The following is a 26,426-nucleotide window of genomic DNA, read 5'->3' on the forward strand; positions in this document are numbered from 1 at the left end:
CAAGCCCGAATAAGAGACGCGAGGCCATCCTCCAGTGGGCCCACCACCTGCAGGGGGAACCGTGAGGGACCGGTGCAAAGAGGATTGGGTGGCAGACGAAGGTGGAGACCTCAACGGCCCGATCCCCGGATGCTTAGGCTGGCTCTAGGGATGTGGAATGTCAACTCGCTGGGGGGGAAGGAGTCTGAGCTTGTGCAGAAGGTCGAGAGATATCGACTAGAAATAGTCGGGCTCGCCTCCACGCACAGCGTGGGCTCTGGAACCCATCTCCTTGAGAGGGGTTGGACTTTGTTCTACTCTGGAGTGGCCCACGGGGAGAGGCGGCGGGCTGGTGTGGGTTTGCTTGTTGCCCCCCAGCTCAGCCGTCTCGTGTTGGGGTTTACCCCAGTGGATGAGAGGGTCGTATCCCTGCGCCTTCGGGTTGGGGAGAGGTCTCTGACTATCATTTCAGCCTACGGGCCGAGTGGCAGTGCGGAGTACCCGGCCTTCTTGGCGTCTCTGTCGGGGGTGCTGGATAGTGCCCCTCCCGGGGACTCCATTATTCTGCTGGGGGACTTCAACGCCCACATGGGGAACGACAGTGACACCTGGAGAGGCGTGATCGGGAGGAATGGCCTCCCCGATCTGAATCCGAGTGGTGTTTTGTTATTGGACTTCTGTGCTAGTCACGGTTTGTCCATAACGAACACCATGTTCAAATATAAGGGTGTCCATCAGTGGACTTGGCACCAGGACACCCTAGGCAGGAGGTTGATGATCGACTTTGTTGTCGTATCATCAGATCTTCGGCCGCATGTTTTGGACACTCGGGTGAAGAGAGGGGCTGAGCTGTCCACTGATCATCACCTGGTGGTGAGTTGGATCCGCTGGAGGAGGAGAAAGCCAGTCAGACTTGGCAGGCCCAAGCACATAGTGAGGGTCTGCTGGGAACGTCTGGCGGAGCCCTCGGCCAGGGATGTATTCAACTCCCACCTCCGGGAGAGCTTCGACCAGATCCCGGGGGATGTTGGAGACATAGAGTCCGAGTGGACCATGTTCTCCGCATCTATTGTCGATGCTGCTGCCCGTAGCTGTGGCCGTAAGGTCTGCGGTGCCTGTCGCGGCGGCAATCCCAGAACCCGGTGGTGGACACCAGCAGTAAGGGATGCTGTTAAGCTGAAGAAGGAGTCCTATCGGCTGTGGTTGGCTTGTGGGACTCCTGAGGCGTCTGACGGGTACCGTGAGGCCAAGCGTGCTGCGGCCCAGGTTGTGGCAGAGGCAAAAACACGGGCCTGGGAGGAGTTCGGTGAGGCCATGGAGAAGGACTACCGGTTGGCCTCGAAGCGATTCTGGCAAACCGTCCGTCGCCTCAGGAGGGGAAAGCAGTGCTTCGCCAACACTGTTTATAGTGGGGGCGGGAGACTGCTGACCTCGACTGAGGACATTATCGGGCGGTGGAAGGAGTACTTCGAGGATCTTCTCAATCCTGCCATCACGCATTCCGTGGTGGAAACAGAGGCTGGGGACTCGGGGTCGGACTCTTTCATCACCCAGGCTGAAGTCACCGAGGTGGTTAAAAAGCTCCGCGGTGGCAAGGCTTCGGGGGTGGATGAGATCCGCCCTGAGTACCTCAAGTCTCTGGATGTTGTAGTGCTGTCATGGTTGACTCTTCAACATTGCGTGGCGGTCGGGGACAGTGCCTCTGGACTGGCAGACTGGGGTGGTGGTCCCCCTTCATAAGAAGGGGGACTGGAGGGTGTGTTCCAACTACAGGGGGATCACACTCCTCAGCCTCCCTGGTAAGGCCTACGCCAGGGTATTGGAGAGGAGAGTCCGACCGATAATCGAACCTCGGCTTCAGGAGGAGCAGTGTGGTTTTCGTCCCGGCCGTGGAACACTGGACCAGCTCTATACCCTCTACAGGATGCTCGAGGGTTCATGAGAGTTTGCCCAACCGGTTCACATGTGTTTTGTGGACCTGGAGAAGGCATTCGACTGTGTCCCTCGTGATGCCCTGTGGGGGGTGCTCCAGGAGTATGGAATCGGGGGCCCTTTACTAGGGGGCATCCGGTCCCTGTACGAGCGGAGCAGGAGTTTGGTCCGCATTGCCGGCACTAAGTCGGACCTGTTCCCGGTGCATGTTGGACTCCGGCAGGGCTGCCCTTTGTCACCGGTCCTGTTCATAACTTTTATGGACAGGATTTCTAGACGCAGCCAAGGGCCGGAGGGGGTCGGGTTTGGGGACCAGTGGATTTCGTCTCTTCTTTTTGCAGATGACGTGGTCCTGCTGGCCCCCTCTACCCAAGACCTACAGCATGCGCTGTGGCGGTTCGCAGCCGAGTGTGAAGCGGCTGGGATGAGGATCAGCTCCTCCAAGTCCGAAGCCATGGTACTCGACCGGAAAAGGGTGGTTTGTCCTCTTCAGGTTGGAGGGGAGTTCCTGCCTCAAGTGGAGGAGTTTAAGTATCTCGGGGTCTTGTTCACGAGTGAGGGAAGAATGGAGCGGGAGATCGACAGACGGATCGGTGCGGCTGTCACAGTAATGGGGGCGCTGTGCCGGTCCGTTGTGGTGAAGAGAGAGCTGAGCCGAAAAGCAAAGCTCTCAATTTACTGGTCGGTGTACGTTCCTACCCTCACTTATGGCCATGAACTTTGGGTCATGACCGAAAGAACGAGATCCCGGATACAAGCGGCTGAAATGAGCTTCCTCCGTAGGGTGGCTGGGCACTCCCTTAGAGATAGGGTGAGGAGCTCGGCCATCCGGGAGGGGCTCGGAGTAGAGCCGCTGCTCCTCCACATCGAGAGGAGCCAGTTGAGGTGGCTCGGGCATCTATACCGGATGCCTCCTGGACGCCTTCCTTGGGAGGTGTTCCAGGCACGTCCCACCGGGAGGAGGCCCAGGGGACGGCCCAGGACACGCTGGAGGGACTATGTCTCTCGGCTGGCCTGGGAACGCCTTGGGCTCCCCCTGGAGGAACTGGAGGAGGTGTCTGGAGAGAGGGACGTCTGGGCGTCTCTGTTGAGTCTGCTGCCCCCGCGACCCGGTCCCGGATAAAGCGGAAGACGACGAGTACGAGTACGAGTACGAGTATATATATATATATATATATATATATATATAGATATATCGATATCTATATCTATATAGATATAGATATATTTATGCTTTCCAATTATTTAAAATCTGCCAGTACTATATGCTGAAAGACCCCAAAACATGATGTTCCCACCTCCAAACTTGATTTCTTGATAGTGTTTTTGGGGTAATGTGCCTTGCCCTTAACCCTCCATAAATGGTGAGTGCAATGACATCCAAAGAGTTTTAGTTTTATAAAACTAGTGTGCTCTCACAGTATTTTAAAAGCTTTTCCAAATGTTCTGCTTGTTTTTCCTTCAGTTGTAAGGTCTTGCTCAACAATCACTTTTAAAGGCTATGGTGGTTGAGATAATTTATTACTGTTTTCATGAAAAATCGCTGTACCTGCTATTTCCTCGTGTTGCTGAAGCTTTTTGACTCATCTGTCAGATATCTTGCAACGAGCACCTGTTGATGTTTGATTATGGTGAAAAGATGTTCTTTCTATTTCCAGTTTCTTGTCCAAGCAGTGGTCACTGGAACTTTCAGATGTTTAGAAATATGTCTTTAACCAATACCATCAGTATGTTTCATAATAATAATAGTAATAATAATAATAATAACAATCATGAGATTCTTTCTGTTTGACCCCATAGTAATAAGAAACTTTTTTATAGGCAGTTAAGGCTCAGTCAGTTAAGATTATTTCCTTTTATAGGGAGCAGGGTTGCTTCCTAAATATTAACAGATTTCAGCTAGTTTCTTGGCTTTCAATGCCTTTTTGAAGTTTTTGTCATATGGTAAATTTTGCATCATTCAACTTGTCAACCAGAATTTATGAAGTCCATTATTTTGATTTCATTGTACTCATTACTTGGGTTGTCACCAACATCTGGTGTAAATTTCATGTTAGCCCCATTAGAAATGTATTTTCTGAGAAAAAAAAACATGTTTTCTCTGCTGTATTTTCTTTTATCATATGTCTAACCCATGTCTGCTTTATGTCTTTAGTGACACAGATGACATCTTTCTTTTATCATCTACACCCCATATTTAGGCAACCAAAAAGATCTCCTCCAGTATAAAAAAAAGCCCCAAAGATTATCTGATCCATGTCTCAGCTTTACTGTTGATCCTTTCACGGTGGAAAATGAAAGCTGGGACAGAATTTAGACTGGGTGAGTTACATAACCCCAAACACAGTCCAGAGTTTTACACATCCTCTCCCTGGCAGTTGTCATAGCAGCAATGATTTGGTGAAAGGGAGGGAGAGAGAAACACTTACATTTTTAGCAGGACCATGGTTTAAAACCTGTGTGACAGGATGATTGATGTTCCTCCCGTTTTCACTCAGACAACAGGAGAAAAGCAATTTAATGTTACTCTACAGATGGAAGACTGCACAGTTCATTTATTAAATAAAGGTTTCTTGTGTATCTGATCTTTACACAAATCAGAAGAGGCTGTTAATGTTTATCATAACTTTCCTTTTTTCAATTAGCTTCTTAAAAAACTGACAAGTATTAACTGCTGGTATTCGTACTGTATGTTTCATTGTTTACTTTGAGTGATTATAAGGAATTAAAGTTCAGGAAACAAAATGGAGCACCAGTATTTTAAAAGTATGTCTGTGCTAGAAGTAATCCTGGGGATTACAGACCCAATGCTTGTTCATCAGCAGACATTTAGCGAGGGCTTTAGTGAGAGTCGAATATGCTCTTGCTCCAGGGAGTTTTCTGTTGCTTTCTGAAAGGTCACTCTTTGAGCACAGATTGAAGGGAAATGTGCTCTTTATCAGAAGCACAGGAGCCTGTGTCAGAGGATGCAGAGCTCGATGATCTCATAAAAACAAGTTAAACCTTTCAGTTGCTCAGTTGTATTTGGTTTAAATGATCTCTTTGGGTCATATGTTTCATATAGGGTAAGCTCTTCAGTATGATAATTTGCCCAAATCAAAATAGTCACCGTTTGGGCATTGGTTTGGAGAAATTATGCATATCCAGTTATAACTTTGAGACACTCTTTGTCTCAACCACATTCAGAAAAATAACAACTGGGCTTTTTTGGCTACAATGCTGTGAAAAATTGTTTGCTTCCTAAGAGATTTATTTTGTTTTTGCTTTTGTTTCACACTTAAATGCATAAGACAAAGAAAAATAATAACAGACAAAATTACTCTAAGTTAGGACAAAAATTTATTTTTAAATAATGATCTATCTATCTATCTATCTATCTATCTATCTATCTATCTATCTATCTATCTATCTATCTATCTATCTATCTATCTATCTATCTATCTATCTATCTATCTATCTATCTATCTATCTATCTATCTATCTATCTATCTATCTATCTATCTATCTATCTATCTATCTATCTATCTATCTATCTATCTATCTATCTATCTATCTATCTATCTATCTATCTATCTATCTATCTATCTATCTATCTATCTATCTATCTATCTATCTATCTATCTATCTATCTATCTATCTATCTATCTATCTATCTATCTATCTATCTATCTATCTATCTATCTATCTATCTATCTATCTATCTATCTATCTATCTATCTAGTCCAGGGAGATGTCAAACTTCAGTCCTCGAATGCAGTCAAGTTCTCCAGAATCCTGCTAATGACCTAATTATTATATTCAGGTCTGTTGAAGCAGAGGCACATCTAAAGGTTGCAGAACACTGGCCCTCGAGGACTGGAGTTTGACACCTGTGTATTAGACAATGATTAATTATGACTAATTAAAATAAAATCATAAATTTTATCCTCAACAAACATTTTACTTCCAGACATGTTGTTCCAAGAAATCAGTTTTTGTTTTTTCAACCTGATCAATCACTGTCTGCAAGCTTAATCAATAGGGCAGAAAGAAAGAATATTGTGTTTTGCATGTTGAAAAATACTCCAAGTGGGTATCCAGTAGATAGAAATGTGATATCCAAGGGGTTCAGATCATGCATCAGGCACTAGTAGCTTTTATTTTGTAAGTTGATCAGCAGGAAATGGGATGGGGAGAGGGTACATGTACAGTATTTGTTGAGTTGGGAGACAAAATATGGAGAAAAACTGAACAGAGGAAGGAAACCACCTGGCCAAGGGGTTTATTTGACTGGTTTAAAATTATCAACAAAGTAACTGCTCATTTTTTGTGTTGGAAACAGAACTTTTTAAAGTATTTATGTGTTGTTGGTGCTTAATGTTAGCTGTCAGTGCATTGTCTTAGTTTTGACAATTCAAAAAAACAGCCTAAGCTTACGGCAGTTCAAACAGTGACAAAATGACAGGAAAATATTTGCCATCTAAACCACTCAAATCTAATCTGAAGTTATTGTTGGGGTGACATAACAGTTTTAGTTTCTCTCTGTAGGGTGTATATCAAGACAAGTCTGGTGTAGATCCTGTATTCACCCAGTAAAACAGCTTGTCTCTGTATTTACAACTTTGTGGCCAAGGGCAACCAGCTGTTCACCACATAAAAAGGGAAATATGTGGGAAATCTCACAGAATTTCCTGTTTGTGGCTTTTACTTTGCACTACCAACCAGAAACACCCTCTGTACATGTTTAGAGCTTAATATAGTATATCCATGTCCTATTTGTGTGTGCAAGTATATGTTGCATGTATGTTTTTTTATGATTATTTCCAGTGCTCCTCTGCCTTTCCAATAGTCTGTTTAGCCATTGTCTGTACTTGTAGTAAGTGGATTCACATGTAAATATGCCTCAGGGAAAGGGAATCCTAACTTTGTTCTTTACAACTACTGATATTATAACAAGAAAAGACAAAAAAGAAAACTTGGTGACACAGTTTAACATGAATGCACTCTAACAAGTGTCTGTGGACCAGAAGCAATAAACCAAATACCAAGAAAGAGATTTGCAGACAATCCTGGCAGCCAAGAGCAAACAGAACGTGTGAGCTTTGCTAACAACATGAAACATGAGGAACAGACCAGGCAACATTCTGCTGCTTTGTGTATGACAAATCTCAGGAATAACTTTTTTGAAGCTGGTGTTTTATTGGAACAAAACAAAATTAGGATTTATTCTGTGGGTTTTGTGACTTTTCTACAAAAGCAGCAAAATGCCTCATGCGATGTTGGTGGCTGAAGTGAAACTTGCTGGATGGCACAATAAATCCTGCTGAGGTGATACAAAATCTTCTTTTAATAATTTTCCTCTGAAATGTTTCCATTCCAATCATTTTATAATTCTGTTTATCCCACTTATCATGTCTCCAGCTGGAGACAATTACAGGAACAAACCAATTCTCTATGATAAATAGCACAGTCAAAAAAATCTGTTATTTCAAATGTAAAAAATAAATTTTAGTTAAATCACTAAAATAGCAAGTGGAGGAACAGAATTAGGCCCAGGCATCAGTTTCATAACAACAACAGTTTATAATGTGTGCATTCATTACCTACCTGGATATAATTACAGTTTATAAACCAGAGCTGCTGGGACTGAGCCAGGTATTATTAAGCATAAATAAAACATCTGACACTATTTAGAGTAAGATTGTGCATTTTCTCATTTCTTTCTTTAATGAGCAGCTTTTGTATACATTTTTCCAATGACGAAACCTAATTGCAATATGAGGTGAAATGTATGTGCACAGTGTGAAGTTGTGTCCAAAGCTCTATGTTTCTCTGTTGTTATCAGGCATTATGTTGTACACTTTGTAAACCATTCTTTAATACACCAGAACTAGAGATTACCAAATTGGGACTTTTGCTGTTTATACATTTATAAATAGGTATTTGCAGATATGGAGTCCCAGTTTCATGTGTCCTTAAAACCAATGCTATGTATATACACCTAATAACACACAGACATTTTGCGTACTCTGCTTGTTGTGGGTTGGATTCTCCCAAATTCTGCCAAAAAATACTTTCCACCCCTATACACCACCAGAAGTAGCCTGAACCACTGATACAAAGCTGACTGTTATGGTTTGATGTCTGGCTGTTCTCTACTCTGCCACGCCCACTTTCTCTGCTGCAATCAGCGCAATTTCACCCACCTGTGATCTGCTCTATTTGAGCGCTCTCCAGCCTTCAAGCCTCTGCCAGACTGTCAAAAACTCCTGTCTGTAGATGTCCAGAGTTTTTTTCTTGCCCTTGTCTCACCAAGCTTCTGCTCTCTGGACATGGATCTTGTTTCTGTGCCTCGACCTGCCAAGCTCTTAAATCAATAATTTGATCTCTGCCTCTTCGTATGTGACCCTCGCCTCCCCCGTTTTACCCCGTGGATTGTGGATTTATTACAGACAGATTTTCTGATGTCTGGATATCAAATCAAGCCTTCTCAAGACTATGTTTCAACTTTAGTGACGTCATTACCTTGCCTGTTGTTCGCTGCTTTCTCTCTGGAGGAGCGAAAGTTACTGCACAGGGTGCAGGCAGAAGAGAAACTGTCTGGAGGCGGAAACAGTCACAGTTCTTTTGGATTCCCTGAACAAACAAATTCCTGGGAACGTAACATCTGAATTGAACCATTCATACCAATCCTGAAAAGGTTAGTAGCTTTCGTTTTAAGTTCTTTCAGATTCACTTTCAGACTAACCTGTCCTCTTTGCTTACAGAGTTACCGGAGTGCTCCTGCAGATGTTTCCTGACTCCCACCAGTTTCAGATTTAATGGTGACCTATTATACTTCCTTTTACACATTTGGGATAGGTCTATGGGCTATACAAAACATGTTAATTAAATTTTTTGCACAAAATCATTCTCAGATTATGAGATTCCAACTCCTCAGTTGCCCCTTTTTTTGAGCTCCTTTCAGAATGACCTATTTTAGGGCTCTGTCACTTTTTTGCAAATTAGCTGTAGAACGTGTATGGACACATGTGGGTCTTTGCAGCCAACAACCAGGTAGCCATTGTAAAGTGCATGTAAGGTAAAACCACCCAACGAGAGGTGGTCCGCTACTGAAAATCAAGTGGGTGGAGCTCTGCTTTAGTTGCTAGTCATGGGTGGGACTCGCGTAACGTTGCTAAGTGCCAGTGTAATTGTGACGTCACAATTACACAGCTTTTGAAACCATGGTTTTTTGGGTTTGGACTGGTTGTAGAAGCATTAGAGATCCAAATGGAAGTATAAAAATGATCAAAAAGAGAATTTTACATAATAGCTCCCCTTGTAAACCATGCCTGGCTTAATTTCCAGGCCCTTTGTCTGGTTTATTACAGTGGACCCATGTTTTTATCTTTTATCCCTAATTCTGACCCTTCCATCTGATTATCGTAACTGAATTTGGGTCTTATCGTAACGGTAACGTTTGTCCAATAGTTTGTCCAATTTTGGAGCATCTGTGTAAAATGCAGTTTTAGTTTCCTGTTTTAAAAGGAATGATACTCGGTGTGGTCTCCAGCAGCTACTTTCAGAAACTGATATTGTCCATACCTTGATTGTTTGAGCTGTTGTCTTTCTGTCATGCCCATTTTGTATTGAATTCTGACATCAAGACATTGTTGTCCACACAACTGCCGCTCACTGGATTTATTTTCATTTTTTGACCATTAACTGCAAACCTGAGAGACGGCTGTGTTTGGAAATCCCAGTAGATCAGCAGTTTCTGGAATACCCAGGTAACCCCATCTGACAACAAAAGCCATGTTTACTTTAGGACTGGATGTTAAAATAGCTGGATGGAAGAGCAAGCTGGAAATTGGTTTATATTTGCCTTTTCTTGATCTCCACATCTCAATTGCCCTTTATTTTTTTCAATTATTTTCTGTAGCTGCTTTCCTCCTTCTTACTGTTTGCAATCCTTTATCGTTGCAAAAAACACAGAGGTGATGGACAGACAAAGATGTTTCATTCCTTTAGAATGAGATGCACATGGACAGGCTCAGACAGACAAACGGTATGTATGCATCCTGCCAGAAGTCATGAAAAGAGCATCAGATGTTATATGATTATGACTGGATCAGAATTCCTGCCTGTGAGTGTGCACATACTCAGACTGTAGGCCTTTGTCTCTTGCGGTATGATTTTGCTGAGCTGTGCGTTAATGACCAAAACCCTGAGAAAGATAGGATTAATCCCTCAAAAGAATTACACTGACCTTACTTTTCATCTCATGAGGACTTCATCTTTTCCCATTTTTAGAACATTCTCTGTCTTACGAAATCTTTTAATGTCCTTCTGCAACAACTTGGTTCTTTGCTCTTTTTCCAAAATCCACTTCTCTTTCAATGGGTTGCCACCACTGGAACTCACGATTACTTTGAGCTCTGGATGCCAAATTCCCTGCCAAATCTCTGGACTTGAAACAGCATGTCACCCTATCGGGGCTAACACAGATCAATCATTTAGATGTTATCTGAAGGCACTACACCAAAACTCTGATAATCAGTCAATCAATCAGTGTTATTAAGTTTTTGTTTTCTGCTTTCCTTCCTCTCTCCGGTTGGATGCTTGCAACACACTGGCAAGAACCAAGGTTATAAGATAAATTAAAACATAGTTAACTAGGTTCAAATGGCCTTACAAAAGTATTCACACCCTTCAACTTTTATGTATTCTGTCTTTCTACAACCACAAAATTCAATGTATTTCATTGCTCTTTATGTGACAGACCAAACACAGAATGGCCCATAAGTAGAAGTACAAGGAAAGAGAAGCATCTTAAATCTTTTTCCAAATGTATCTCTGAAAACAGTGGCATGTTTTTGTAATCAGTTACCATAAGTCAATACTTTGTATAATGGGTTTTGCATACATTAACACCTGCAAGTCATTTGGGGTATTGTTCTACAAGCTGTACATATATAGCAACACATTTTATGCATATTCGGTTGCATTATTGCCGAATGCTTTGTCCGATTAGATGGTGAGGTGAAAATATCAGTTATGATGTTTTGGAGCAGATGCCACTCTGTTCCTGCTGTGGCTGCATCTTTTGGGTTGATGCCCTGGTGGAAGGATAACCTTCACTTCAAAGTGAAGACTGTTGCAGCTTCTAACCGGTTTTCTTCCATGATTACCCTGTAATTAGATTCGAGGACACAATGCTGCTACCACCATGTTCCACGATGTAGATGGTGTGTTCAGGGTAATGTTCATTGTTAATTTTAAGCCGAACATAAGATTTGGCATAGAGACCAAAAAGTTAAATTTTGTTTCATCTGACCACAGCACATTTGATGTGTCGATTACATGGGTTATCATTGAAAATTCCAGTAAAATACATTGAACTTTGCTGTTGTAAGGTGACAAAATGTTAGAAAGGTAGAGGAGGAAGGCTATGTAAGCATTGATTTGCTTATTGTGGGAGCTTGAGTGACCCTGGGGAGTTTTCCTAAATCCCCTGAATTCAACAGTACTTAATTTTTTCTAAACATTTTTGTAACTTTTTTTTTGTTCTAAGATAAAAAGATTACCTTTTTAAATGTGTTAAATTAGCTAGTTTTTATTTAAGACAACATCAAACATTTATCTAAGCCTTGTTCTACTGAATGTGCCTCTGGTGAGCACCATTGGTTTGGAGGGTTTGGTTTTATACGGGCTGAATTGCATTTTTACACCTCAGCAGTTTCTGTATTTACTCTCTGGGTCTGTTTGTATCCAATTTTGGCAGCAGAGTCATTCAGAAACTGTGCACTATGAGGGACTGCTGTGTGTATAGGTTGTGTGTGTCTGTGGGAGCTTGCATGTGGCACTAATCACCTCGCACCATACAATGAATTACAAAAAAAGTTGTCTTTAGTCCAGATGGTCAAGGTTTATTGAACACTTTCCTCACGAAAAGCAAAACAAATATAGACATTGTACACATGTTCCCACTGTGCCCACTCAACTCTCTGGCTTTAAAAGTATTCTTTATTAGTTAACTGTGGAAAGCTGGCATACAAAAGCAGAGTCAGTCATGATCAGCGGTCATTTAACACCATTTTGTGATTCTATCTTGGTCTCAAATTTAGGAAATAAGTGTAAACATACATTTTAAATTGCAGATTTGTGAATGAAACGGTTAAACGAGCTATACACTAGCTCAATAATAGTGGCATTTTTTCTACCAAGCATTCTACACCTATCATACATAACATTATGAGTGGTGAAGTGAAATACAGTGGGTTATCTTTTCATCCATAAACAAGATTTGTTGGGCGACTTAGTTAAGGGACACTGAGTAATCTCTGCCTATCAGGGCATTTCTTCTCTGAGTAAATCAGTTTTACAGTCAGTCATGTGTTTAGTGTAGTCCTCTTTGTGAATACAATACAGAAATAAAGGAATAACAGAGCAAAACAGTTGCAAAAAAGGGAGGGGATTGCTCGACTTCATGAACTGTCCCTTAAGAGTTTTAGGAACAATGAAAAGCCTCCCTGCTTTAGATATCTTGAACAATCTTTAGGCTGATTTAATGTTTTTTATTTATTTGAGTTTCTTTTCCTTTTTAGTTTGTCATGATTTGCCCTAATTCTGCCCTCATTTAACTTCAATGATTATGCCTGATAAGAAATTCTATACTAATATAAAATCTGTACGGTTAGGAGAGAAAAAGTTATGCTCTGAATTTCTTCCTTTGTATTTTGATGTTATAACTAATGGCCTTCTTAAACGGGTTCGATTTGATTGATCTTAGAAAATTATTCCATGACATTCTATGCGATGTGGATCTAATAAACTTTGGTACGACTTCAAATATGACGTGTGCACATTATACAATGACCTTTTACTACTTAATCGTTTACAACGTGGGTCGTCCTTGAACCTGTCTCACAGTGCGACATAAGACCACAGACTTAGAGGCATGATTAAAGATTTCTCCACGATTTTCTTACAATTCTCGTTTTTCCTATGGACGGCCCAGAATAACACAGTGTATACCGGCCATTAGGAATGGCATGGGTAATTCAGCAGTCTTGCAAAAAGTTCTGCTTCATGTCAGAAGACAGTTGTTTTTTAAATGGAGGAGAACATACCTGTTCAATAGATCTGAATTTGGGGATGATCATCACTATATAGTAAAATTCAAAATAATGTAACTACTTCCATTAGCAGTTAAATGTTGGAGTCAGAGCTTCTAGTAGGGCCATGGTGTAGTCAGTGTATACTATACAATGAAACTCTAACAAGCTCTTTTTTATTTATAATGTACACATGCTATGTATATAAAAAGATCTGTTGGTATTTATTTTGTAAGATCAAACTATAGTTTAGACTTTGCAAGTACTTCAATTGAAAACATTTTTGTCATATCAATTGCATAATGTCAGATGAAAGATGATTTTAATTCACTATATGGATTAATGTCTGTTCAGAATGTCATGGCAACATATCAGAATTTGCTGATGAATCTTTTGGGTATTTTTTAGTAGCTTAAAGTGCTAGATACTAGTAAAACCAACAATAGTATTCCATTCATCCTTCCATTGTATGCCTTAAATCCTTGCAGTTTCACCCGAGAGGATGGATCTGTTCTGACTGTCATAAACGGCAGTCTGACCTCAAGTGTGGTTCTTAACATATTTAAACGGGCAACTGTGCAACCACTGATCAAGAAATATAGCCTTGATCCCACTTTGCTCAGCAAACATTAGGTCCATTTCAAAGGTTCCCTTTTTCTGTAAGATTTTGGAGAGAATTGCTTACAACCAATCCCAACCCTTTCTGGGGGAAAATGAGGTGCTTGAAGTTTTTTGCTCCAGCTTTAAACATCTTTATAACGCATAATTTGCATTGTGGAAGGTTTTTAATGACATACTCTACACTGCCTGCATGTCCAGTCCAAGCAGACGCTCCCCCCAGGTGTTAGGCTAAGAGCCGCTGCAACTAAATTGCCCCATCAAATCTGCTAAACTCTGGCCCATCTGACATGCTCCACAGTTCAGTATGGGTCACATTAAGAGGTTGTGTCTGGGCAGAAAAAATAGATTAGGATAAAACAATCTAAATCTTGTTTAATTAATTGTGTTTAGATTTATTTGTGGTGCTAAAAACCTATAAGCTAAACTACTTGAATGCTAACAGGCCTCTAAGTCTTGATGCTAGGAACTTGTTTTAGGTTATTTCAATAAGATCGGCCATAACACACCTGCCAGCACTTATGGATTTATTAATATTTGTATTAATGATCCTTAAAAGTACATGTGGAAATAAAATGATAGCTAAAATAAGACATTTTCCTTTGTGTTATCTGAACTGATCTGACATCCGTTCGTTTGTCATAATGTGACTATATTGCTGTAAGCTGCCATTTTTAGTAGTCCATCACTCCTTGTTATGGCTGATTGCACAACATTAAGAATATACTGTCCCAAAAGTAGTTTTTTTTTTTTTTAATTCTTCAACTAATATTAAAATATTTTAATTAAATAATTTCTTACTTACCCTTCTGATTTGCATTATGAACTGGTTGTTTGAATACATACAAACTGTTGTTCATAATTAGTCACAACTAGTTTGGCCTAACTCCAAATTCTTCAAGGCAAAACCTTGGTTCTTAAATGAACATATTCACACTAAGTTGTGATACCATTGCATCATTTAATTGGTTATGGATTATGTATTATTTTTTTTTTTTTTAGAATTTATTAGTTTTTCTTAGTCTTTAGTTTTTCCTTAGTAGTCTAGTTAACTGTTATTAACCTAATTCTCCAGATACATCCCTGGATGGTCGAGGTGGTGCAGAATGAATTCTCGTCCCAGCCTGAATGCATCATATGCTGAGCTGTTTGCCAGGTAAGCAAACTGCAGGGGGTTCAGCAGTTTGCTTACTAGGCACCAGTCCCTCAAAGGATTTAATGACCAGACATCAGGCAACTGGTCTGTAGTCCTGGGGATGATGGTAAAGCATTTGAAGCACTAGGAAACTTCACAAAGCCCCAGAGACCTGTAGAATATCTGAGTGAAGATGGGGGCCAGTTGGTCAGCACTAGCTTTCAGTTAGAGATACCATTAGGTCTTGGAGCTTTCCCTGTGTTTTGACACTGAAAGAGCCTCTCTCTTTAGTCTCCTGTCCATATTAGAATTAATTGTAAAACTCTTTTACTTATTTTTAAGTCTGGATGGAAGTGATTTTATCGTTGCCCTCTCTGTCATTGATTGCCAGAACAGCACTTGCTTGTAAGTGCAAAATTGTGTGTTGTCTTGTGAGTATGTTTATGTCTTTTAATGAAGCAATCGTCTTGTGTTATTGGCTGGCTGATAAGCTAAATTACAGGTAAACTGCTCTTAATGAGGTTTTACTATGCAGTTAAGGTGTCTGTGCACGTTTGCAGGTATGTCTGCAGCCAACAAATGGTTCCCTGGGGCCGGCAAACTTGTCATTAACTTTCAATTCACCTTTATACTCCTCATTTTCTTCTCTTTTCCTCTTTCTGTCCAATCCAGCATTCCTCAGTCCCTTTTCCTTTTCCATCTCTGCAGGTGAAAACATCCACATCAAAGAATTTTCTGTGAAGGAATTTACTTCTTCATTATGTATTGTAATATTTTTCAGCGCTTGAAGACATAAAAGACATATCTCTTCTAAGACAGAGTAGTTTTCTAAGGAATTTTGCATTATTTCCCAGTTTGTCAGTTAATTTGAATTCTTAAATAACATATTTTTGAACGGTAAAAAAAACAAAAAAAAACATACACAGTAACCTCTTTCATATTTTCTGTCTCACATAATCATATACTCCATAAATGTATATGACAAAAATTATTATGTCTGCTTCATTGAGAAATAAAAGAGCGATTGACCAACATTAATTTCCCACAATCATAATTGGGCATAGAATCCAGTTTAAAAGCTCAGACATCAGCAAAAATGATAAAGAACATTTCTTTTGTCCTTTCCTTAACACTTTTGCTCTTGGTATCATTTTTGGTTCAAATTAGTGTGAATGTTGTCTTGAGATGCATGTGGATTCTTTTGAGATTTGCAATATTATAAAATAAACCTTTTTTTTTTTTTAAATCAGACATCAATATAGCAAATTGTGGACATTCTAAATATTTAAAACTACATTTGGGTCATTTGCACAAGAAAAGTGATAAAAACAAAGATAGCTTTGCTTCAGTAGGGGATTTATCTGATTAGTTGAAATTTCCTTATACATTTTTATAGTGAAATACTTTATCCTCCTTGTAGCTTTTCAAGGATCTGCCATTTTCTAAACAATTTCAGTAAAGAACATCCCACTGATGTTCCTCACCTCAGACATGATCTTATGATGTTAAGCTATTGTCACGGCCTGAGACAGAGAACCCATATTCAGCCAAACACAAAGTGAAAAGTTAAAAGGTTTATTTAGTAACTATGGATCAGAAAGCAGGAGAGCAGCAGTCAGCTTCCACGAATCACTGAGGACAGAGAGACGAGTTAGTTGCTGAATAAAACTCAGGTCTTGCAAAGAGTTAGATAAAGCCACTAACCCCGTCTGGGGATGAGGCGCAGAATCCAGAAGAGGATGTGATCTAGACAGTTAATGAGGACGAGTCCAACAGACTGAAGTCGGATTGCAGACTGATCCAAATCTTCAGAGGAATCAGCTGAAGCTATGACCGGAACACAGAGATCTGTAATAGTCCTCTTGATGATAATTCCAGGCGGACTTGAGAGCCAGGCGGGCTCAGGCTGAATAAACCAGTGGCTTGGCTGGGGCGTAAATCCAAGGACAGAAAGAGAGTCAAGTTCCAGGGCTAGAGGCTACTGACCGCCAGAGGTGGTGCTTCAAGCACTGGATGATGCATAACAACAGGGTCCGAGGGATCCCATGAAGACCCCAAGGAACACAGCAGGACGCAGAAGGCGGGTGCTCCAGTATGCCTTGCAGGGGATGCGGCGTGGCGATGTTCACCCTGTAAAATCTGGCAAAGGTGCTTGGCGCCGTCCAGGAAGCAGCTTCACAAATGGCCTCCAGAGGCACCCCGGTCATGGCAGCCCACGAGGTGGAGAGGCTCCTAGTGGAGTGACATTGCACGCCGCCTGGCAGGGGCCGGTCCTGCAAGGAGTAAGCCACAGAGATCATCTCCACAATCCAACGTGCCAACCGCTGTCTAGAAAGGGCTTGACCCTTCCGATGCCAGCATAACAAACGAAGAGACAGTCAGTCCAACGAATGGGTGCCGTGGAGCGGACATACGCCTCAAGCGCTCGGACAGGGCAAAAAGACTCAGAGGGGGCACCAGGATTAAATCGGGAAAGCTGGAGCGGCAGCACACTGCCAGCCACTGCAGGCACCTTTGGAACAAAGGAAGTGTTAGTCCACAGCGTAACACCGGAGCCATCTGGATTCCACTGACAACATGGTTCAGACACAGACAGAGCATGCAATTCCCCCACCCGTTTGGGAGAAACCATGGCCAACAGGAAGGCGGTTTTCAGGGAGAGACACTTGAGGTCCGCCCTCATAACGGGCTCAAAAGGGGCAGACTGAAGGGCCACAAGGACCAGCGACAAATCTCATGTAGGGGCCACAGGGCGCCTGGGTGGACACAAGCGCCTGGCACCCTTCAGAAACAGTGCGACATCCCCATGCCGGCCAACAGAGTAACCACCAAATCCAACATGCCAACGGGAAATGGCTGCCACATACACCTTCAAGGTGAAAGGGGATTGCCCCAGATCCAGCAACTCCTGAAGGAAGGACAGCAAATGGGAAACAGGACAGCGAATAGTGTCCAGTCCCTTACCACGGCACCAGCCAGCAAAGACCGCCCACTTAGCACCATATGCGCCCGCGTGGACAATGCCCATGCGCCAGTCATGGTCTGTCCAACCCTGCCCCCATAATGGGAGAAGGCAGAGCCTGCACCTGTAGAGCCCAAAGCCAGAGTTTCAGGCGGCCCGGATCGGGGTAGAGAATCCGGCCCCCCATCTGGAAGAGGAGGTCTCTCCTGGAGGGGAGGCGCATCGGCGAGCTGAAGCAGAGCCTGCACAGCAGAGGAAACCAGGGCCTCCCCGGCCACAAGGTGGCTACGAGCAGAAGCTCGTGCCTGTCCTGAAGAACCCTCAGAAGTGGGTTCCCCCGTTTCCCCTGGGGGATCAGGGGAAACGGGGGAAAGACGTAGAGAAGGGTCCAGGGTCACTCGTGTGCCAGTGAGTTGCAGCCCAGGGGACTGGCACTGTCCATCAGGGAAAACCAGAGGGGACAGTGAACCGCATCTCTGGAGGCAAACAGGTCCACCTCCACCCTGCTGAAGGTGGCCCAAATGCGATCCACCACCTCTAGGTGAAGCCGCCACTCCCCCGGAAGCGGCACCTGCCGAGACAGAAAGTCCGCGGAGACATTCTGTAAACCCGGAATATAGGCTGCCCTGAGGCCGTGACACAGCATTGCAGTCGTGGACAACGGGCATTAGGCCTCAACGCCTCATCGGGAAGAACGATGAGGGAGGCAATGGCAGACTCGACAAGGGGCATGCCAGGCGGGAAAAGGCCCTTGTGTCCGTCCAACAAGCATGCAGCTCCTGGACGTACTCCGCCGAGGGAGGAACAACAAAGGCGGCCACGGCATCACAACGCCTACAAAAGGCACTAGATGGAGCAGGCTGGGCCAGGGGAACGTCCAGCTGCAAACGGCCCAGAGCCGTTTTAATGGCTGCATACACCGCTTCCCCCGCACCTCCCAGAGAGGCGCCGGAGCCCAAACCTGAGGTCCGGGAGCCCAATTCTGGATAGGCCTCTCGAAAGAGGGTGCCTGAGGCCGCAACCGAAATAAGATCATCCTCGCAATACAAGGACCCGACCTGTTCAGGAGGGGAAGACTCGCTGCGGCCACCATCCGCCCGGAGAGACTGAAGGAGGGCCTTCATCTGTGCCAGCTCCGTAGAAAGCTGTCCACTCTAGTGAACAGTCCCGGGGACCTGTGCCGCTCAGCTCTCCTCCCAGACGCCAAGGGCACATCCTCAGCAGACCGTTTCGTGGAGGCTGCTCCCTGTCTAAGTGGTAACGGATGCTGCTGGACAGAAACCGCCCAGTCAACAGGCTGCTCCACCGAGGACAGCCGGCCCAACCGCACCGCTTGGGGCAGAACGCTGCAATTAGAGCAGGCATGATCTGAAAGTGCCTCCCTGAGATGGTCAACACCAAGGCAGAGAGGGCACATGTCATGACCGTCCTCAGTCTGTAGAGGAGCCGAACAGGACAGGACGCACAACAAAGATTGTCCATGACCCAGTGGACAGATGGGGTCGAATGGGCAGAAAAATGCCGTCAAGACCTTGTTACAGCAACAAGCCGTAGGACTCAGCATGAGCAGAAACGCCACCGGCGAGTGGGACAAACAGGAAGAAACAAAAGCGAGCAGTAAACCACTGCCGAAAACTAAATGGACTCAGCACAAGCAGAAAATGCCACTGGCGAGTCAGACAACCAGGAATAAACAAAAGCGAGTAGTAAACTACTGCCGAAAAATAAATGGACTCAGCGCGAGCAGAAGAAAACGCCACCAGCGAGCCAAATCAAAGCGAGCAGCAAACTACTGCCGAAGAAAGTAAATAGACTCAACACGAGCAGAAAACGCCACCGGCGAGTCAGACAATCAGGAATAGCAACGTATAAAGGAATGAACGGACTCAGCACAAGCAGAAAATGCTACCGGCGAGCCGAACAAAGTTACCAGAAACCCTGGAAGAAAAGGCAGCTTGCACTGCCTCTGGAGGGCAGAACCATCCGCAGCTCCGACCACAAATGATCACGAGGCTCCAAGCAGCAAGAGGAACGAGGAACAAACAAACACAAGTCAACACCTGCATTCATCAACCTGAACGCGAGAAGAATGAAGGGACTGGGCTCCCGGTGTCATGTGACTATATAGACTCACGTGAGCCACCGGTAGGTCACATGTGATCATGTTGTTATTAATTTCTCGACCTGCGCATACGCAAGAATGATCATTCAGTGCTTGAAGCACCGCCTCTGGCGGTCAGTAGGGATGAAATAGAACGCCCCACATGGCTATATTTTGTATGCTTATGAAGGCCCCATTTACACCACAATAGAACTGTACCGCAACATCATAAATTAGCCACTATGTTAATTGTGTTTGCACAGCCTCAGCTGGTGTCCCATTGCATGTGAAAGAGCTTGAGAATTCCCCTACTGTTTTGGGTATGCACAAAATCTCCAAGTCAGGTTGTGGAGGTTTATTGAAGTGGTAGTCAATTGAGTCAGCCTTGGGTGTGCAAGGATTCTGGCAGCACCAGCTTATCCTGCATGGATTTGGCATCAGGGAACTTGAAGCAGAACAGGCCACACCAGCTTCAGTCAAAGAAATACAAACTAATTCTAACCAAAACAGGCTGCCGGTGCTCCAAGTAGTATGGTTTATTTCTTATGCACGAGTCCTGCCAATACTCTGCTTGATATTAGAAGGAATTTACTGAACAATCAACTAATGCTGTCATTAAAAGCAGCTGATGCATGCACACCTCCACAATTCCACATACAGGCAGATTTTTGGGAGACTAAAGGAGACTGTAAGTTTTTCAGACTGTAGTTCTAATGCAAAATGAATTTGCAGCCCTGAAGGGAGGAGGAGGAAAATGAGGCACAAAAAGCAACTCTCATGGTTTATAATTTTACAACAGTCTTACCATGAAGAATTGATCAGTAAAAAAACATATTTGAAATTTTGTGTGCATGATTCCTTCTGACTGCACTTGCAGAGTTAATGTTCATAGAGGTATGCCCCAGGTCAAAATTATTGTGTGATGCTCTATACATAAACCCAACTGCTATGTATCCTCTCACACTGGTAATAAACTGTTGAAAAAATACTGATATCATTTCATTCTCCGCAGCAAGTTTAAAATATTGGCACAGAAACTTTCCATGTATATTTTGAGATTCCACTGGTTGTAAGAAAACATTTTTGTGCAGATGTGATACCCAAAAAGGTAATATGTCATATGATGACAGAGAACAGCAAGAAAATTGTCTGCCAAGTGCTAACAGAGCAGCACGGTCATGCTCACCTGCACACTGAAATTAAGATTTCCAAATTCGATGCCATCCAAAAATGTTGCAGATCCTGTGGACCGTAGTTGGGTCTGATGTGAAGGGGCCAAAGGAAGATCAAAAAAATTGCACAACTTAACCCATTGGAATAACATGGATGCAACATCAAACCGAATATTCATGTACTAAGGACAATAATTATTTGTAACAAAGATGTATATTTATATGTGTATTTCATATTGAAGCTCATAATACTCCCCACTGATAAATCTATGTTTAAAGGGGTATCCAGCTATATTCCATCACCCTCTCACATTACAGAATGCATCAAGCTAGAGACACATATCACTTTCACAGTCATATCATTTTAAAAAGACTAGGAGCTTATACCAACAGACTGGTTTCAGCAGATTATTGTTTTGTGATCAAAAACCTAAATATCAAACACTTAATAACTGGACCTGCTGAGGGATCACCGAATATGGTATTTGTGAAAAAAGACTAAAGGCAACTAATAACATCAAACTCTCAGGGAAACTCTCATGAGGGTGACAGTTTGAAGGAACAAATATATCTGTAGGTGGCAGTAATACAAAATATTGTCAGAATTTGGACTATATTTTTATTCCATTCCCTCACAAATTGAATGAGACACTATTTAGAAATATTTTAAGTTTATCCCACAAGTGAATGTGATTTGTACATAGTTGGCTGTAATAAATTTTTTTTTCATTCTCACATTGGGAGTTTGGAACATTTTCTTTTTTTAGTGGTTCTAAGATAACTTACCATTTTGGTTTTATTCCAAAAAATTGTATTTGCATCTTAAGAGACAGCAACATGACGTGTTAGCTGGAATGCACAAATAAACATTTGGAATTTATGATGAATTACTTTATTCTATTTGGAAAACATTTATTCAGAAATGTCAATTCTTTTAATTTAGTCCCATTACCATTATGGTTAATATGTGAAATGTCTGGTTTATTTCAGTAAGGCCCTTCATTATTTACTTTTAGTCTTAAATATCTCTCTTTTTTTTTAATCAATATGTGATTGTAATATGTATGATGCCCATTGCTGTTTTGGCATTTATTTTTATGATGTATAGTTACAAATAAACGTTTCTTTATCAACACGACTGTGTTCACAACTGTGACTGAGGTTGGGTTGGATCCTTTCTCACTCTTGCAGACTCCACTCTTCTCAGATTTTTGTGCCAACTCCTGCCGACTGACTGCAGCCACTGCAGAATGATTTAGACTTTCCCCGACTGGAAATCAGAGGTAAAATCAGGCAAAAAAATCCCGTGTGGCCCCCAGCTCTAGAACACACATATTTCTTACAGCTTCCATCTCATTGAAGCAATTGTACACATACACGACTGATCTAAACAGAACATATGAAAGGCAAGGCATGAAACAGGGTTGCCCTAATTAGTAGTAAAGAAACTTTGGGAAGACTTAAAGCCACCTTTTTAGTTTAAAGAGAGCCCAACAACATTAAGACTAGGCTGTGATGTGGATGTACAGTGGTGAAATGATACATTCTTGTGACAATTTAATGAGAGAATCAGTTTTCACGAATGACTGAGGCAGTTTGCAGACATTTAGTAGAGTTTGAATGGTGCACAAAACAGCTGTGACAGTTACAGTGAGGAGGATGCCAAGTCTGGTATACAAAGTAAAAACACACAAAAAAATTAAAAAATAAATGCATGCCACTCATAACATTGATAGATAGGTCTCCCCCTCAAGCAAACATACTGTGACAAGACAAGTCTTTTTCCTGTCTTTTTTTGTCTCTTCTTCATGTGATCTTTTTTTAACTTTTCTTCCCTCCTTCTCTCCGTCTCTCTCTTTTAGTCTTATTTTCCCCATCACTGTCAGTGGGGAATGAAGACCATCTGCAGCCCTTCTGCCCCCTGACATCTGGAGATGGGTTCAGAGACCGAAACACGCAGTCTCTTTACAGTAAAGCACTAGAAAAGAAGGAAAGGAGATGAGGAATGAGCTAGAGGGTGGGACGAGAGGAAAAAATGTAGAGTGCTGTTAGAACAGATTTAACTCTCCTCAGGTAAGCGATTAAGCTGGTTATTAAAGCAAAGTAGAGAAGCTACTTTATTGAAAACCCTATGGCCTTTCTCATTAGGAAACTACTTGCTGAGCTGCCTCTGTTTCTGCCAGAGGCCTTTTTTATTATCAATAGTTCTTTTTTAATGACCCCATATGTCTGTCGATTTTGAGGCACAATGGAAAGAAAGACAGTGCTAAACGACTGACCATCAGATAAAATACAATAGGAGCAGGCAGAGCAATAAAAAAAACAGGTTTCTTTCTTTTTTAGTATTGCTTAGTATGGCTCTTTTTTTGAATACTTTTTATCATTTTCAGATTACAAGTGCATGGAAAGATGTCCATCACTGCATCTTTGCAGAAAAAAATGATCAAAAAAGTCTGTCTTGTTATTTCTTTGAACCAGGTTAAAGATGAAGTCATGTTTAATACATTTAAATGCTCCTCATTCACATGCTGGTCACTGAATCCCTCCAGAACCGGAGAATTAATTTCCATACATCAGAGTTGCTCTGTCGACTTCGTTTATTGTAATAAAATATATGATCTGTGTTATCCAATAAATGTGTGTCCAGTTCAACAAGGACTCAACAACAGCAACCATTCTGGTGGACACGTGTCTTCTTCCTAAATTTTAGGCATTTTTTTAGGGTTGTGCTTTAGGCGACCACTTTTAGATTAAATTCAATTCAGTTTATGTATATAGTGCCAATTCACAACACATGTTGTCTCAATGCACTTCACAACAGTCAGGTACATACATTCCAATTAATCCTAATCATTGAACAGTGCAATCAAAGTTAGTTGTTTATTCAAATTGGATAAAATGTTTTTCTGTCTAAGGAAACCCAGCAGATTGCATCCAGTCAGTGACTTGCAGCATTCACTCCTCCCGGATGAGCATGTAGAGACAGTGGACAGTCACTGGCGTTGACTTTGCAGCAATCCCTCATACTGAGCATGCATGTAGCGACAGCGGAGAGGAAAAATTCCCTTTTAACAGGAAGAAACTTCCAGCAGAACCAGGCTCAGTGTGAGCGGCCATCTGCCACGACCGACTGGGAGTTTGAGAGAACAGAGCAGAGACACAAAGAGAACAAAGAAGCACTGATCCAGGAGTACTTTCCATGGGAAGGAAAAGTAAATGTTAATGGATGTAGCTCCTTTAGTCGTTTCACCTAGAAAGAAAGAACAGATCAACTCTGAGCCAGTTTTCAAGGTTAGAGTCTGAAAGAGAGCACATACACTTAGTTACAGTTAAGCTCAGTCAATCGCCATGTCTAGGAGAGAGAAATGGTTAAACACTAAAAGACAGGGCTATGTGGATCATCGGTAGAGGGTGAGCATTAAGTTGTTGCCAGCAGAAGCTCGGACGATTCCCCTCTCCAGAAAGGTGCCACAGGTAGACACAGAGCCAGGCCAGGTGTAGCTTCTAGGAAGAGAAAAGAGAGAACAAAGTTAAAAGCTAAAATAACAGCAAATAATGCAAAATTGGAGAGTAGTGTGAGAATGTAGCGAAGAGGGTGAAAGTGGTCATTATGTCCTCCAGCAGCTTAAGCCTATATAGCAGCATAACTACACAGATAGTTTCAGTTCAGATTATTTAGTTAAACGGCGCTTATTTACAACAATGTCATCTCAAGGAACCCCACAAAGGGTCCCACTGATGGTCACTAAAAACCACAAGGTTTGGGATACCTCTCTCTGTCAGACTGATTATAACCATTGGAAAAGAGAAGGGGTCACACAGGTAGCAGAAATGGGTGTGTTTGCACCTCAACCATAACTGAGCCAGTTTAGGCAAAACCTGACTCCCCATTACTCCAACCCACAGGGAGGGAGGAAGGCTCCCACCCTGATAACCTAAGCCACTCTAACTATAAGCTTTATCAAAAAGTAAAGTTTTAAGCCTAGCCTTAAAAGTAGACAGGGTGTCTGCCTCACGGACTAAAACTGGGAGCTGGTTCCACAGGAGAGGAGCCTGATAACTAAAGGATCTGCCTCCAATTCTACTTCTAGAGACTCTAGGAACCACCAGTAAACCTGCAGTCTGAGAACGAAGTACTCTGTTAGGAACATATGGGACAATCAGATCTCTGATGTATGATGTAGCTAGATCATTAAGGGCTTTATATGTGAGGAGGATAATTTTAAATTCTATTCTGGATTTAACAGGGAGCCAATGAAGGGAAGCTAAAATAGGAGAAATATGATCTCTCTTTTTAATTTTCATCAGAACTCTTGCTGCAGCATTTTGAATCAGCTGAAGGCGTTTAACTGCATTTTGTGGACATCCTGATAGTAAAGAATTACAATAGTCCAGCCTTGAAGTAACAAATGCATGGACTAGTTTTTCAGCGTCACTCCTGGATAGGATATTTCTAATTTTGGCGACGTCACGTGCCTCGATATTTTGGTCCTCATGAGGGATTCTTGAACCACTCTTTGTCTGACCCATCACCTAGAGCCTGTTTGCCATAATTTGACCTATTGGAAGCATATATATAGTAAAGAGAATTGGCCCAAGTACTGAACCCTGTGGTACTCAAAAATTAACCCTGGAGTTTAAAGATGATTTATCCTTTACATGAACAAACTGGAATCTGTCAGAGAGATAAGATTTAAACCAGCCTAGCGCGGTTCCCCTGATCCCTACAGCATATTCCAGCCTTTTTAAGAGAATATTATGGTCGACTGTATCAAATGCAGCACTGAGATCTAACAGAACCAATACAGACACAAGTCCATTATCTGAGGCCATAAGAATATCATTAGTGACTTTCAGCAGAGCTGTTTCAGTGCTATGATGAGCTCTGAAGCCTGACTGAAACTCTTCAAACAGGTCATTGCTGTGCAAATGCTCACACACTTTCAACTTTGTTGTGATCAACTCAAATGGCTAGCTTTGTTTTAAGAATCTCAAACATTTCCTTTGCATTTCAATGGAGCAATGGCCACCCCTGTCCTCATTTCTTTATCACAAGAATCCGTTCTTAGCTGTTTTCCATTGCCTTCCATTTTTTAAATGAGGTAGTGTGGTAACAGATCTAATACAGAGATCCATCTCCCTAGTGACACTCTAAAACTCATCCTGGGAATCTCAAGGCTTTCCTAGGTCAGTCCTACCAGCATGTACAGAGTCTGCCCCCAGGTTTGATTGAAGTTGGTTGCACCTGCATGCATGTGACTTAAAGGCAGCATAAAATAAACCATGGAGTGTTGTACAACTATGCAGATGACAGTCTGCTCTACTTCCGTGCAAAGCAGTGAACATAAGACAGAGATGACAGGCATGTCTTAAATTTAAATGAAAGTAGGACAGAAATATTATTATTTGGATCTTCGAATGCTGCAATTCATAAAGCTTTCGATCTAGG

The 26,426-nt window shown here is 42.4% G+C and overlaps 1 long non-coding RNA gene across 1 annotated transcript; it reads left to right on the forward strand.

Annotated features, from left to right (window-relative positions):
* Positions 1–8,353: 8,353 nt before the first annotated feature.
* On the forward strand, positions 8,354–23,608 carry LOC124871925. The gene is made up of 4 exons (XR_007039163.1): positions 8,354–8,590; positions 8,658–8,714; positions 22,169–22,260; positions 22,840–23,608. It is a non-coding gene; the product is annotated as an uncharacterized LOC124871925 (long non-coding RNA).
* The last annotated feature ends 2,818 nt before the right edge of the window (positions 23,609–26,426 follow it).

Source organism: Girardinichthys multiradiatus, chromosome 7, assembly GCF_021462225.1.
Source record: "Girardinichthys multiradiatus isolate DD_20200921_A chromosome 7, DD_fGirMul_XY1, whole genome shotgun sequence".
Taxonomy (NCBI): Eukaryota; Metazoa; Chordata; class Actinopteri; order Cyprinodontiformes; family Goodeidae; genus Girardinichthys; species Girardinichthys multiradiatus.